The sequence below is a fragment of the Lissotriton vulgaris genome, chromosome 3_1 (assembly GCF_964263255.1).
Source record: "Lissotriton vulgaris chromosome 3_1, aLisVul1.2, whole genome shotgun sequence".
In the NCBI taxonomy this organism is placed as follows: domain Eukaryota; kingdom Metazoa; phylum Chordata; class Amphibia; order Caudata; family Salamandridae; genus Lissotriton; species Lissotriton vulgaris.
In genome coordinates, this window is record NC_141689.1 from 1,079,936,470 (window position 1) to 1,079,952,339 (window position 15,870).

General features: G+C 47.8%; 1 protein-coding gene across 1 annotated transcript in view; it reads left to right on the forward strand.

The window, feature by feature from the left end:
• Positions 1–8,297: 8,297 nt before the first annotated feature.
• CDKL2 (cyclin dependent kinase like 2) overlaps positions 8,298–15,870 on the forward strand; it is a 446,589-nt gene continuing 439,016 nt past the window's right edge. Inside the window, exon 1 of the mRNA XM_086961513.1 lies at positions 8,298–8,811. The gene's annotated coding sequence lies outside the window, so the exon portion shown is untranslated. The remainder of the gene's footprint in view (positions 8,812–15,870) is intronic.

The following is a 15,870-nucleotide window of genomic DNA, read 5'->3' on the forward strand; positions in this document are numbered from 1 at the left end:
AGTCTGCCTGTTCCTGAAAGCTGGGAAGATGGTAATTTTAGCACCACAAACCCTTTGTTGATGCCATTTGCAGGGAAAAAAACAGACACTTTCGTCTCCATCACTTTTTCCCATTTTTCCCATAAAACCCTAAATGTAGCTGTATTTTTGCTAATTTGTAGGGCCCCTACATGGGAATCCACAAACCCTGGGTACCTTTAGAATTCCCAGGATGTTGGAGAAAAGATTGCAAATTTTGTGTGGATACCTTATGCGGACAAAAAAGTATGGGGGCCTAAGCACGAACTACTCCAAATAGCCCAAAAAAGCACAGATAGGAAAAAAGCCTAGCAGCGAAGGGGTTAAATAAAATAAAAGCAATTTTTTTTGTATTTCGCAGATCTTGGAGCTTGTAGTTCTAGGTATATTGCTTTTTAAAAAGAATTGCTTTTGTATGAATAAATGTTTAATAATGGTAGCAATCAGGCTTGCTCATTTGGTGATACTGTTTAGATGATTCTTGCTGTGGAACTCTTATTTGTCCTTTTCAGAACACTTTTTGTAATGAACTTTAGCACCAGGTTACCCATGGGTTGTTGGATTGCCCCAGTCCAGACCTGCTAACTGCAACATACATGCCAACTCACAAGGTTCCATGTTACACACAATTCCCATCACACAGTGGCAGGGAAAACAAGCTGAAAACCACAGTAAATAGTGATTTCCAGCTTGTTTTCGGAGGCTTTGAACTGCAACATCCATTAAAGGGTGTGAAAACCCCCAGGACATCGATGATAGCCTCAGCAAAGTTTTTTTGGGGGGAGGAGGGGGCTTGTGGGCGGGGTGGGATTTAAAAGGTCCTTGTAGGTACTTCTCAGCACAAGGCCCCACCCCTTGAAGGCCCCATCCCCTCCTTACACCGTGAGATTGTTCTTAAAGTTAGCAGGTCTTCTGCCGTGCTACCCTCGAGCCATCAACCGGACAGCACGCTCCTGGTCGAGACTTTCCCTACTAAGCGGCCGAGTTAATCACCAACAGCTTCTGTAATATACCCCCGAGCCCCTGCCTATATGTTATGGAGGTTCTCGGCGCGGCACCCTCTAATACTGTGCCACATACCTTCATTGTTGAACACCCATGCGCCATCACCGACACCTCTATTAGCAAATAATATTTATAACAAAAACTAAACTAAATAATAACTAAAAACTAATAATATATTAAATATAGCATAACTAGCAAATACACTACGCCACGGCCCCCTCCAACTCAGCTTGCCACCCTCGGCCTGCCACTGACCGGAAACCTTTCTCCACGTCGACAACGCTCCTGTAGCTAGGCTGAGGTCTGAGGGGACAAAGAGAACAAAACCCTTGGGGCTCAGCCTTAAATAACCTGCTAGGTTTCTCTGCACTGCCCGATGACATCACCTCGGCTAGCCCTTTCTCATCCAGCCCGCTCTTCTCTGGGCCCCAGAGGAGGCTCAGCCACGTGGCGCTACTAAGGGCGCCCCTCCCCAAGGAGGGGGCGCCTGCTTTTTGCATCCAGATGTATTATACAGCAAGTAACATTACACCTACAACAATCCAGGACTATTAGTTTTATCAATAGTTGTCAGTTGCATGAGAGAAATCAGCAACAACTAAGGCATTGTTGTGTATAATATTGAAAATACTTCAGTTCTGACATGATGAGACTGTGAAAGAACTATACTAAGGGGTATATTCACAAGAACGCGTGATAACTACCACAAGAGTAGCGTAACGCAACTTTCATCATTGCAGCCTATCACAGGAAAACCCCTCCGTGACAATGTGGAATACACAACGTGTGGTAGCATGCGATAGGCACCACATAATGTCTCAAATGTCCGCATGAAAATCAATGCCACGCCGCAAAAATATGATACGCGAACACAAAAAAAATGCAATGAGGCCAACCGCGGTGCAAAAAGTAGCGAAAACCAGCCACATGCCTGCAAATCCCAGACGTCTGGCGGGACAATGCACCATAAAAACTACAGAAAAAAATACACCTAAAACAAACCAAAGCACGTAGCCACATGGAAGCACCCTGACCCAGCGCAGAGTCCAACTCGAACCCCACAATCCCCACAGACTACCAGCAAGGAACAACGGGGTCGGGAAAGGCCAAGGAGAAGAGGGAGAGGAAGACAGGGTGCAGACCGCAGGAAAACAAGACCAGCGTCACAGAGGTGACAGAACACTACCAGCAACTGACCCACTAGCAGACCACCTGGATTGCAGTCGGATTGCTGAGGAGGCCAATCCAGGAGGCCAATAGGTGCCGGCATGACATGACAACCTAAACCAGGCACCAACCCACTGCCAACAGGAAGGCAGCAATGGCGACAGGAGGTTGTAGTCCAGCACCACCGGAGGAACTGGAGGAAACCCAGGCCACAGTCATCAGTGTGGAGACGGTGCAAGGAGTAGGGAGTACGGACACAGCTCGAGAGGACCTGATACAACCTCAACAGGGAGGGCAACGAACAGGGACTGGGGGGACGGGGGAGATGGGCACAATGGCATACATGCACAATGAGGTGTAACACACTGCACATCCACAATCACCCAGGATCATGTCCCAGATCCCCTTGGCACACTGCAGCACGCACACATAGCATGAACAGCACACCCACATAAAGGACAACGTGGAACAACGCGCACAGCCGACACAGCAGAACAGACGGCACAACTGGCTCCGCACATGAACAGAAACATGTCTACTACATCTGACAGAGCCGGAAATTGTGAAATGGAAATGTACGCGTACGACCTCACATGCGTCATGTAGTCCAAATGTAAACTGTCCCGCAGAAGAATCCAGCACCCCTAAACAGTCACAAAGTACATTACCATGCAGTCTGCATGAAAACCAGCACAATGCGCCAACATATATGTCAACCCAAAGTCAACAAGCACTTCCCCTTCACATCGCAGAGGGGCACAACACCTTCAGCAGGGCACAGAATACAACACATCAGTGATGCCGGAGAGGTCCACCACACCTTCGACACCGACGCCCTACAACAGCCCATGGATATCCCACGCAACCCCCCACCAGGACCCGGCCAGCCAAGCTACTCAGAGGAGAACACCGAGCCTGCAACAGACCACACAGCAGGAAGCACCCGCAAGCACAGCGGGATCACAACACTTCACCCACCCACACAAGGCACCCCCAATGCCATGTGTCAGCATACCACAAGGAGGTGGCCCAAAAGGTGTTGGTGGGGGCCGAACCCATGGAATGCGAACCAGGACACATACATAGGTGTCTATAACTCTTCAGGGCCCACCCGCACCCCACTAAGGAGACCCACACTGCCATAGAGACACATGCAGATGCACATTCACAGTACAGAACCACATCTAGGGGCACTCAAGTAGCTGTCTCACACCCATGATGGCTCCACGCATGACAGCCCTGGCCACTCCCCATACGAATTGAGGGGGTGACGACAAAGCTACAGGTCCGAGCTCCATCCTACTGCCTGCAGTGACATGTCTGCATCCGATGTACACAGCACAATTTATTGTTGTAGGGTCCAGGGCCGTCATGCATATAACAAGACCACAGGGACACATGCAGATATCATGTTGAACTGGCTACGGGCACATGCGCCCAGCCCCTTTATTGGCAGGGCCACATGTACAGTGAGGCCTGTGCTGGATGTGTGTGGGGTGAGTGTAAGCCATTCCGCATGTCTGGTGCTGGCAACCACTTGAACATTGGACACCAGTGTAACGAAAGCAGAAAACACATGCATAACAGAGTCAACTGCTGAGCAACATGGAGTGAGCCGGAGAAAGTCTAGAGAACAGCTAACATGCAAACAGAAGTGTCTCTGAGTTGCAGTGCACTGGGGTTGCAACACTCGAGATGAGCGCGCTGATATGAAAAAAAAGGCTTGGATTGTGTCCCTTCGATATAACCGTGATGCAGATGCAGTGGGGGTGTTAGACCTGCATCATCTTCCCCATCAAAGTCTCAGGGCCCCCACACTGTTTGAAGTGATATCGCTGTGCAACCGCTCCACAGCACAAAACACAATCAGCAATGGACAATGGCCTGCGGTGCACTGAGTCACTGGCACCAGGAGGGCAGAGCAAGGATCAGGCCGATAATGGCATCCACAACAGGTCTGAGCAACTCCGTAAGTCTGTCAGGACCACCGTTTCAACTCTGGCAGATGACGGTTGGAGGTGGTCCTTGCGGGGGTGGCGTGTGCCTCCTGCGGTGATGCGATGTCCAGGACGGTCTGGACTCGCTTTGATGTGTTAGCCCTGGTGGGACGGATTTGGGCCCGGAGGCTGCATACAGCGCAAGGCCACAGAGAAATGGCATTGATGACCCCAAGGCCTACGCTTCAGGGGCCATCCAATGTCTCCGGAGAAGAGGTCCCGGACCTGACCAGCACAGAGTTAGTGGCCCTGGATGCACTGCGGCCGGCGCAGGCACCCAGCCAGGGAACTATGACTGGCGGTGCAGTCAGATGGGCCATGTGACCTGAGCGGGTCACCATCAATGTCCGAGGTGTATGTTGCGGAGGGTTGCGGGGGACAGTGGAAGGTGTCCCCCAGGCCATGATATGGAAAGGTTAGATTTTATCCGGAAGCAGCAAATGGAGGAGTGGAACACAACAGCCTCGTTGCCACCACCAATTCGGTATCAGCTACATGAGGATGAAAACTGCCCTCAAGTCCATAGACTCAGACGCCACCAAAGTTCAACCAGAGAGTGCCCATGAATGTTGGGGAACAGACTTAGTGGCACCGGGGCTGAGAGGGGATGCAGTCTGCAATGATGCCGGTACACTGATATGAACTCCGCCATTACTAAATCATGAGTCTGTGACCTAGTGGACCGCAGTGTAGGCCGGAGGCAGCAGTCAGCAGTGGCCCACAGCCACGTGTCAATGGCTTGTGATGCACAGCGCTAGTGACAACAGAGCAGTTGTCAGTAGTGTACGAACACCTCCGTAACGATGAACCTTTTCTCTCCGCCAAGATGCAAAGCGTCATCCTCTTTCGCCTCTCCTTGAGTGCAATGATATGTAATCTGCCTTTGCATACTCGATGTTCATTTCCAAATCTGTGACCTACTTGAGTGCAGCCTAGGCCGAGAGCAGTGTAGGTCGGAGGCAGCGGTCAACTCAGGCCATTCACTGAGTGTCGCCGGCATAGGTTAGTTGCCCCACCGGCCTGCGTAGTTCAGGTTCAGTGGCACCACGTGTTTGGTCACCTCCGTGACTGTGACACGGCTTTCGTCCGGATGTAGCCGCATCTTCCACTTACTCCACTCCGTGTGACTACTGGTGTGGACTCTGCCATTTGTGATTCGCGGATAGGTGCTGGATATGAGACTTACTGGTCCGCAGGGTAGTCCTGGTCCCTCATCCATGTGTCACAGGTTGACGTTGAACAGGGTTTGTGGCCGCACGGGTCGCCGGCTGGCGTCTAACAGGGTTTGTGGCACCACGAGTTGCAAGATGCCCATATGGAACTATGCCTCACGGATCGGTGGGGTCTGGTGCTGTGGCCGCTGGCCCGGATTTGGGGTCACTACCATTCAGGAGCCAGGACACAGTTTCACTTATGGGACCTACTGGGCCGCAGAGGACGCTGGTGGAATATCTAAATGAGGAAGGAGTAATGTGGGCCAGAGTTGGGGGGCCAGCGATGGTCTGAGAGGCTGGCAGGGTTGCGGGCCTCGGGCTTGGAGCTTACACAGGCACGTGGTGGGCCCTCCTTGACAGACGCCAGTGTTGGCTGCTGATCAGTGTGGCCTGGCTGGGCAAGGTCGGGCCTCACGGGTTCGTGGTCTAGCGGACCGGGGTACAGCAGGCGCACAGCATCGCAGGCAACTCCGCTAACGAGGACAGCGTTGGCCTCATGGCGGGGTGGGAGGTGCCACCCTGGCAGAGACGGTGGACTTTCCGGAAGAGGACCACGCACAGGGCTATGTGCTTTTTATTCACACCCCTAGGCTGGCCTGGCGTACACCGGGCCATCCCACTCTGCTCACGCTTACGAGGCAGGCGTAACAGGTAACATTTCCGCGAGGACCCCCACTGGATGGGGTGACATAGTTGCGTCCACTGTCCACTACACTCCATACACCAGAGGTGAATGTCGCCGTGGATATGGGTGTGTTCTGCATACTGTGGTCTGTCCAGCACATCGCCACCACTCTTGGCATTGTGTACTTTCCCAATCATGGGTCTACTGCATCCTTCACAAATACCTGGTTGCCACCTCTCCCCACATTCAGCTATGTGTGGCTGACTGAGGTGCCAGGCCATTGCTTGGTCATGTTCACGGCTTGCCCAGGTTACCATTGTAAGTTGTTCTGTTGTGTCTGGTGGGTGGGCATGTTGTTGTGCATGTTGGTTGTGATTTTGTGACGTGTGCATTGCCAGAGTTGTGGATTGCATGCTTGTGGAGATGAGGTGAGTGGGGTGTTAATTTGGCACTTGCCAAGGGGCTGTGCATTTCCCTTGGTGCCATCCTGGGAACGCTGGTTGCTGATGGACTGTTGGTGGGTGAAGGGATCATGCACACTGGCTGTGTATTTGGAGGCGACATTGGTGAAGGTCCCGCGGTGTTCTGATGGTGTCTGCACATTGATGTGTGACATGTGCTTCCTGTTGCGCTGATTGTGTGCTGTGTAACCAGGGGGCACAGGTGGGACATGTGTGCAGTAGATTGCCCCCAACACATGTGTGCATCCGGCTATGGCGTATGGTCCTTGCTTGGTCTCCAGCGGTTCCTGCGCATTGTGTTGGATGTATGGGGACTGGGGTGCCAGGGTGATGTCCAGGACAGGTGTGGGGGACTCGGTTGTGGCTGGCTGTGAGACTCCGCCGACTCTGGCTGGTGTTGGTTGGGGTGTGCCAGGGACCAACAGGTGCAGCACAGCTAGCAGCTTGGTGTGGGGTGGGATGTTTGTTGTTCGCTATCTTGGTGCCGTAGGCCTGTTAGGCGATGATGGCCAGGATGCATAGGATAGTTGTCCCTTTCAGCTTGTAGTGGACAGTGACATTGTCAGATGTTGTGCCTGTGAGGCAGGTGAATTCCTTGGAGGCTGCTGTCTTTGTCTGCGCTGCCTCTGTGGTGGTCCGGGGGCAGGGCCGGACTGACTACTGGGCAGTTTGGAATGCTGCCGAGCTGCTGGCTGATTTTACTGCAGTGGGGCTGATTTCGTTCATGGAGACCTGCGTGTGCTTCAAAATAATTAAAGCAAAACGAATTTCGTTTAGCACACGCAGGTCTCCATGAACTAAATCAGTCCCCAGCTCAGCAGCATTCCAAACTGCCCGGTAGCCAGTCCGGCCCTGTCCTGGGGTGGCAGGTGTCCTGGGTGGGTATTGTGGCCCTCTTGGGTATCCGGGCTGCATGATGAGTGGCTCCATGGTATCTGTTGCCCTTCCGATGACGCCCTGGGCTGGGCTACCTTTTGTGGTGCAGGCTGCCATCCGACTTTACACCAGGTCAGAGCAGGTGTTAATTTCCTGCTGCTAATGAAGCTTATCGTGTGTTTTGTGTTCTTATCGCAGATCTGGCTGGTCGTTGTGAATATTGAGGTGTCGTGTTTTCTCGGCTGTTTGCACGGGAACGTCTACTCTGCATCTCATTAGCGATAGTTGCGGAGGTCCTCTGTGGCGATGTTTTTGGTGGCTGCTATCGGGGGGGAAACTGGTGCTGTGGGCTGTTAGCACCAGCTTGTGAATGGGGTGGTCAATTTATCACGTCTTTGGCTGCGATAAACTGCCATTAATTTGGCGATAGTTCCTTGTGAATATGCCCCTAAATCTCTCTGTACTTACATGATAGGCTTTAAGCAGTGGTACTGCTGCAGAGTTAAGATTTTTTTTTCCTCCTGAGGGTGAGGGCAAAAATGGAGAGCCCGATAGAAATCCGTCTCAGCACCTGCTTTTCAGAACTGCTGGTGCTGAGCACCAGCAAGGCCCAGCCCATTAACCGGCCTGTATATATAACCATCTATCCAGCTATCTATCTATATATATCTAGATGTATGTATTTTTTATATGCATACATAGAACATCAGATATCAATATTTGAAGCAAACATAGGCTGTGTATTGCCTCGGACACTGTTTTGACATGAAAGGTAGATGGGCAAATACATGTGTGTGACAAGGCGCAGAGTCTGTTTACTTTCTGTGTGGTGTCTTGGCACATTCAGCAGCTTCGGTGGTGGTGGGGGCCAGGACAATTAAAGGCCGGGCGTGTGTCCGTCTCTGCAGTCGAGATGAGTCTGTGTCAGGCAGGTACTCTGGGGCAGGTCCGGCGGACTGAGGAACATGGGCACGACCGGTCCCTACCTCGGGAGCCGTGGCTGTGTCTACGTGTGGCGTTGCTGCCGGAAAGGCCCTGCAGGCTGCTCTCGGGGCTGCCTCAGCCGCCCGCAGACACTCTTGTGTGTACACAGAGGAGGGCAGCTGTTGCTCTGGGTAACCTAACCTTCCTCGGCAGGCACGAGCCGCTCGATCGGCTCCCACCGCGGATGGAAACAGGACCCAGCCCGGGAGGGTGACCGCGCGCCGGACCCCCTGGAGATTCATATGCCTTCATCGAAAAAGTTTGGTTTTCGATCTGGGTCACTTTACAAGGTTTTACTTTAAGCGCGTGTACTGGGGCTGTGCAGAAAGACCGATAAAAATGCAATCCTTATATTTCAAAAGTGCACTAGCAGCGATCACCGCCTCCTGAGTCCTCCCTCTTCTAAAGCATCTCCGCGAGGCGCCCGCCTGACTGAGAGCTCGAGGGGGCGCAGTCCACTTCAGGTAGGTCAGCATATTGTAATCGTCCGCGTTTTTTGCTGTTTTTAAATCTAGCATTCGATACTGCTGTCTGCTGGCTTTGCTTCTAAACGCTCACATGCTTTGCAGATAAGGTAGCACTGGCAGTGCTGTCCCCCCTCCGACCCTACTTAATGGAACTCTGCTCTCATGTTTTTTTGGGTCTTGACCTGAGAAAATCTACTGTCTGTATATATATGTATATAGAGATAACTCTAACCACTAGTATATTTAGTAGACCTTTGTACTCTCTACCATTCCTATGTGACTCTTAGAGTTTATCCATTTGTATCTCTTCCTTGTGTGACTCTACAACTTCATTTGCAAAAAAATGTCTGTTTGTATCTCTTCCTTGTGTGACTTTACAACTTGTACATTTGCAATATTTTCTCTTTGTATCTTTATGTAACTCATGTAATCCTAAATCCTTATGTATTGCAACTGGTTCTTATGTAAAGCGCTCTGATACCTTCGGGTAATGTTCCTGCTATATAAAATCGCAATAAATAAATAAATTTGGCAGGTACTGTCCGGTACTGAGTACCAACACTTTTTTTTAGAGGGAGAGTACCTGCACTTTTCTAGAGTGACGTAATACTTTTAATTGGCAAGTACCGGCACTTCTCAGACACAAACAGGTACTCTGGTGCAGAGTACTTGCACTTTTATTTTTCCATTTCACGCACTGGGTAGCAGGAAGTATATGAGATGAAGCGTTATGCAGAGGGTCAAACCATTTGGTCGAGTGGGGAAGCCTGTATTCGAAGTGATGTGTTGTAGTTCTACAGGAGACCCTATTGTACAACACATCTGCTGATGGCTATGTTGTCTGATAAGGAAACGCAAACGGTGCCTTTACCGGGGTGCAAAAATGGGAAATGTCTTAAGAGGTTTGGGGGCTTATTTACAAGGGGATATATGGGAAAAAATGATGCACTGGCGGCGCAATGGGCTTGTAAATAAGCACCTTGGTGTCTTGGAAGTTGTCACTTGCTCACTGATTTGCATGAACCCGAAAATGAATGCTGTTTTCGGCCTAATACTTCAGCCAGTGGTTACATGTGACGTCTGTTTTAATGCCCACTTCCACCCAGATCATGCGATCAGGGCACAGGAAGGCTGGGGGTAAAAAGTTGGATGAAATCTCAGAGGATCACCTGTTCCTTGGGTGACATGACGCTAGACCTTCATGTTTTTTTTAGCGCGCTTGTACGGTATTGTATATGGCCAGTGCTTTAAATGGGCCGGTACTCACCGGTACTGAGTACCGGCACTTCTTAGAATTATCGATCTAAGTACCGGCACTTCTCCACTGCCCTGGAGAGTACCGGTACTCATGAAATGGTCGGCTCATTGGCTGTGCTAGTGAGCAGGAGATGAAGGTGTCTCTGGCAGCCAAGGCGCCCTGGCTTCTGTCTCGCCGATCTGAGCCCCTGCGGAGCTATTCCGCAGGGCTCATTTGAATAATGTCCGGTGCTCACCCTCACGCTGTGATGTGTTTGATGGAGGAGGGTCCATTTAGGCCCTGTGCTGTCAATCACATTGCAAAAACAAAGGTTGTGATTGCGCTCCTTTAAGTATAATTAAGCGTAATGCATGAAGTTGTTCCTGTCCTTATATTTAGGGTGCCAGTGGGTATTCCTTGCTTGAATTTGATCCACAGTTCGTGTCTTACTTACTTGGTTTCCATTCACAGTTATTGTACATTGGAGACAGTGGCTCACATTTACATTCTATTTTTTGTTTCCTTTCAATTCTTTGTCACATTACACGTTCTCCATGTAATTGACACCCCGTCCCGGCATTGCAACGTCTTCTATTTTAGGTGAAGCAGAGTTCACTTGATTAACTTCTGGGTTGCACCGGGTTCTAATTCACTTGGATGCTGATCTATGCCACGAGCACATTAAGTTCAGTATCACAATTAAGCAGGAACGCTTGCTTTCTTTCTTACGGGGCACATTCTTGTGCCAGACACATGTTATTTTTCTACAGTCACCCCTGGGGCTGCTGAGCCACTCGGATTATGATCGTCATTTCACGTGGTCAGGAACTTGAACGTATAATTGTGAAATTAAGGCACCATTGTTTAAAGGTAGCTAGGTGTTACTGCAGCAGTACATTTTTGTACTTTGTTTTTTTGAATGAGTTTATGCACACGTTGGTATCAAGCGCTTGGATTATTACAAAGAGTGATCTTCTTGATTTTGGATTCAGGTTTGTGGTAAAGCAATGTGAGATGTATGCTAAGCAGAATGTGAAGTCAACATTAGTGCTGCATAACCACAAGTTGATTTAAATGAAATTTCTAATAGAATTAAATACCAATTGACCAAAACTGTTATTGAAGGAATTATTGTTAAAAAAATGTAACAACTTGGAGAATGTCCTCTTTACACTGTCAATCCCATTCTCACTATCCTGTGCATTTGTGCATACACAGGAATCACGGCGGTTCCCTGGCAGTGGCAATCAGGCTACGGCCAGTCCGGACCAGGTGGCTATTAACAAAGCCATGGTAGGTGAAGAGTATTACATGGCTTTTATCATGCCCGAGTCTTTTGTGTGTCTGCTTAGGTTTGTGTGTTTGCCTGCATTTGTATGCCTGTTTTTGTTAGAGAAAAGTGAAAGAGAGAGAGAGAATCAAGGCACTCTCAGGAGGTATTTTAACCCTTTCGCTGCGGCGGCTATTCTGCCGCAGCGCTAAAGGGGCGGGGCGGCCGCGCGGCCGCCGCATGCTGGTGACAGAACCGCTCCGTCACCAGCTACAGTTGAGCTGTGCTGGTGACGGAGCGGTTCCGTCATGACCCGCCCCGCTCATTAAACCTGCCGCGCAGGCGCGAAATCAGCGCCGCGCAGGCGCGGCGGCCGGGCCATGACGGAACCGCTCCGTCATCAGCACAGCTCAACTGTAGCTGATGACGGAGCGGTTCCGTCATCAGCAGGGGAGGGGTTAAAGAAAACGTGTGGCACTTTGTTTGTACATGTCTGATAGGTGGCAACAATTCATAAATAACGTAAAAGGGAGCGTTGTAGGTTGATGGGTGAGTGGATGAGTGAGTGGGTGGATGAGTGAGTTGATGGATGGATGAGTGAGCAAGGGTGGATGTATAGATGGATGGGTAGATGAATAGATGGATACATGAGTGAAAGCATGCATGGGTGAAAGAGGGTGGATGAGTGGATAAAATGGGGGATAAGTGAAAGATTGGATGGATGAAAGGGTGGGTGATGGATCAGTGAAAGGAGGGATTGAGTGAAAGGGTGGATGGAATAAAGGAGTGGAAGGGTTGATTGCTGGATGGGGGAAAGGGTGGGTAAAGAGATGGATGAGTGAATGGATGAATAGATAGGTTTAGAGGTGGATGGATGGATAGGTTTAGATAAGAAGCGTGAATAGATGGAATGGTGAAATACTGAATGATTGATGAAAGACTGATTAGACAATAGGATGTAAAGCTTAAATGGTGGACATCAGCAGGTAAATGGTAGGGTGAAAGGATTAATGGATAGAATGATGGAAGAGACAAGAGATATCTTCTGGGGAGGGTCATGATGAGTTGTTTCACTTGCTTCGTGCCATAAGTGCTTTGGTGCGGCGTGGGGGTATTTTCAGTCTCTTCCTACTCGCGTGATAAAAAATGTATAGTATTGTGCCAAACAGCAATTAACTGTATGACATTAAGAAGGTGCAACTATTGAAATAAAATGAAATGTTAACATATTATCGCATTTCTTTTTCATTTTATCTAATGAGTTAAACTGCTTTGTTTATATAAACATGTTTCTCATGTGTTTTGGTATGTGCTGCAACTAATATAGAAGTTGTTAAGTCTTGCCCTTAGCCCCGCCCCTAGCCCCACCCATAGCCCCGCCCCCTCATTACACCTCTAGCTCATTTTAATGAGTACCTGCACTTATTTTTTTCCATTTAAAGCACTGTATATGGCAGAATACAGATTATTTCGGGCTACACCCACTCCTGATCTAGTGTGTGACTAATATGGAATGAGAGTGTGATCAAGCATTTGTGCGTACCTGCAGGCATACTTTGTTACTGCAAAAGACCAATACAATTTGTAAAAAAAAATGTAAACATAGCTTGGCAACATGTAGAGTTTTCTATCTGCAACAAGCCCTTCAGGTATTAATACGTGAAAAAAATGACACAGCAGGAGACAGTTGTTTTGTGAAGGTTCTATTGCAGTGCTAACCAGCTCCTTCAATGCTCTAAACCATTCTGTGAAAAAGTGCTTAATTAAAAAACATTCAAAACAGCTGTGCCCTTTGACATTAGGAATGTGGGTTTAGGAAACGTTACTTATTTGGGACATTGTCCTAACAATTTAAATGGTTGCACTATAAAAAAATACCTTTTAAAATTCTGTCAAAACTGATAACTTCTAACAAAATTGCCTGTTTGCGAATAGGTGGTGGAGGGGCGGGGCTTAGTGACGAGGCAACCCTGAGGCTCTTCTACTGCCTCCAACCCCTCGATCCAAAAAACAAAAGCTTCTAAGGCCACCACCGTTACACTGGAGAGGTTTCACACCATGTAATGGATGGACATCGGCTATGCAGGGTCTCTGTACACGAGCTGGAAACCCACCCTGTGAAAGGATTTGCAGCTCATCCAAGACTTTAAGTGGGCCGGGTCCCTCCGGGTTCCAGACCCATTAGTAATTTAAAAACAGACATTGAAACTGGTACTGTCAATGTAAAAATAATTTCTCTTGGGTGATAAATCACAGATGTCTAACTGCATAACATTCAATCATACACCATCCTTGAGAACACTCAACTCACTAAATGTATTTTAAAGTTTAGGGGCCATAAATCAATTATAAACACATGGATTAAAACGAATTCAAATATTACATAAATTCTTTCATTAAAATCACAGTTTCATAAAGTTTGAATTAACCAAATTTAGATCAGTTAAACATTTTATATCAACAAATTCATATATAAAACAAACATAATGGTTAAAATATATGAGAGACAAAAAACAAGTGAAACATTAAAAAAACATCATGGTTCGGTTATTTCGATTGAATCAAATCTGTTGGAGTCTATCAGTGCTCATGCACTTAGACTCAAATGTTCCTTGAATATAACCATGCAAGTTTGTTTTATGGATGAATTTTGTTGATATACAATTTTTAACTGGTCCAAATTTGGTTGAGTAGCACGCTACTCCCGATCCCATAAAGGATGAGTGTTGAAATTTAGTATACTGAAATATGAAAGTAATTTGAGAAGTGGATATGTTAATCAGGTATTTGGATAGAGAAGGGTAGCAGAGGGATAGAAGAGGGAAAAAAGTTTTCATTTATGTAGTGCTTGCTACCTCTGTTGAGGTTTATGGCTAGTAGCACGCTACTCTGGAACCCATAAAGGATTAGTGGTAAATTAGAATAGTGAAATATGAAATTTGAGAAGTGAACATGTTAGTCTGTTATTTTGATTAAAAAGGATAGTGGCGGGATAGAAGAGTGAAGGGTTAATTACAGCTTCACATGAATAAGGGGAGAATGGAATGAGGTGTTGGCCTTGTCATGAAGCGAGTCACTCGTGTGCACATCAATGGGTACAGGATTACGGATGTTAGAGTGTGTTGCGGAGCTATACCTATATATTGAGCGTTAAACATACATATAGTTTCAATAATTTGCATAAAAACAGTTTCTGCACATAAGTTTTACATTTACATGTGCAGAGTGACCAGCAACATGTTACTAGAGATAAACAGGCACACTATTTCTGCACTGTTACTGCATGTGCACTGCTGTAAATGCAGTTTAAAAACTCTATATTGCAATAAAAATACATTACTCTAAAGGCGTCGTATATAATACCTGTATGTGGTATTTTGATTATGTTTCCTTTCTCACATTTGTCAGTTACTGTAAATGAGAACCATAATGCTTTAAGATGCTGAGAAGATGTTCTTGAGGTACAGTTTTGGGCAATATACAGGAGACATGCCACACTCTGGAGCATATTTACAAGCCCTCAGAACCGCCGAAACATGATTTTTTTGGCGCTCCAGTAGTGCAGCGCCATTTTCCATATTTATAAGGTGGCGCTAAGCCACTTTGAATGGCTTGACGCCACCTTGTAAATATATGCCCCTTTCCTCCGTAGTCCTCTGCAGCAAAAGGACATGCAATGGGTGTTACTCTGGGCATTCCACCGCAACACCCACAGCTTTTTGACGCTGCCCCAGCTTTACAGGACTGAGGCAGCGCCAAAAACGAACGCAATGGAATACCAGGCATTAGAATGGGGCAATGTCATCGTTTTTTGCTCATTCCATGTGTGCTGCAGAAGGTGCAAATCGCCATCATTGATTGATTAAGTGCAGGAAGGTGTCCCTTTCTGCACATAAACAAACGTTTCTGCAGCGCAGGCAACCTTGCAACATGGCGCAAGAGTGCCTGCACTGGCGCTAGGCAGCCTTTTTGGCACCAGCACAAGGGGACTATAGGGGTGCGCCATATTCTTGTGAATAGGGTGCATCCCTGTGTTTTGAAAATGTCGGAGTGCAGTGCTGCCAAACTTGGCACATCCCGGTGCTCCAACATTGACTTGTGAATATGCCCCCCTGTGTGGTAGGAATACATTTAACCTCGCTGCCCCCTAATAAGCCCAAAGACGTGGCATTTTTAACCAAACTGCAAATAAACAAAATGTTGATGCAGGAGGTTTGATACAGTGGCCAGAGTGCTGGAAAGTGCAAGGTGTTTGCTTTCTTTCTAAGGCTATAGGTTCTCAGTCACTTGTAAAATACCCACAGGTTCGCTATTGGTGCATTTGTGGGCAACTGTAAGTCAATCCGATGAAAACAATTGTTACATGAAATTAATGTTCCAGTCCAAACCCTAGAAATAATTGAAGTTGTATCGTTGCGTTGAGTTATGTAATCATAATCACATCCGTGTACTAAACATAAACTCAAGTACGTTGCTGCAGATGTCCCCACAGATGACATCAATTACTTCACTGGGGAATGCTATTGTCACACCAGTATATTTCGTGAAA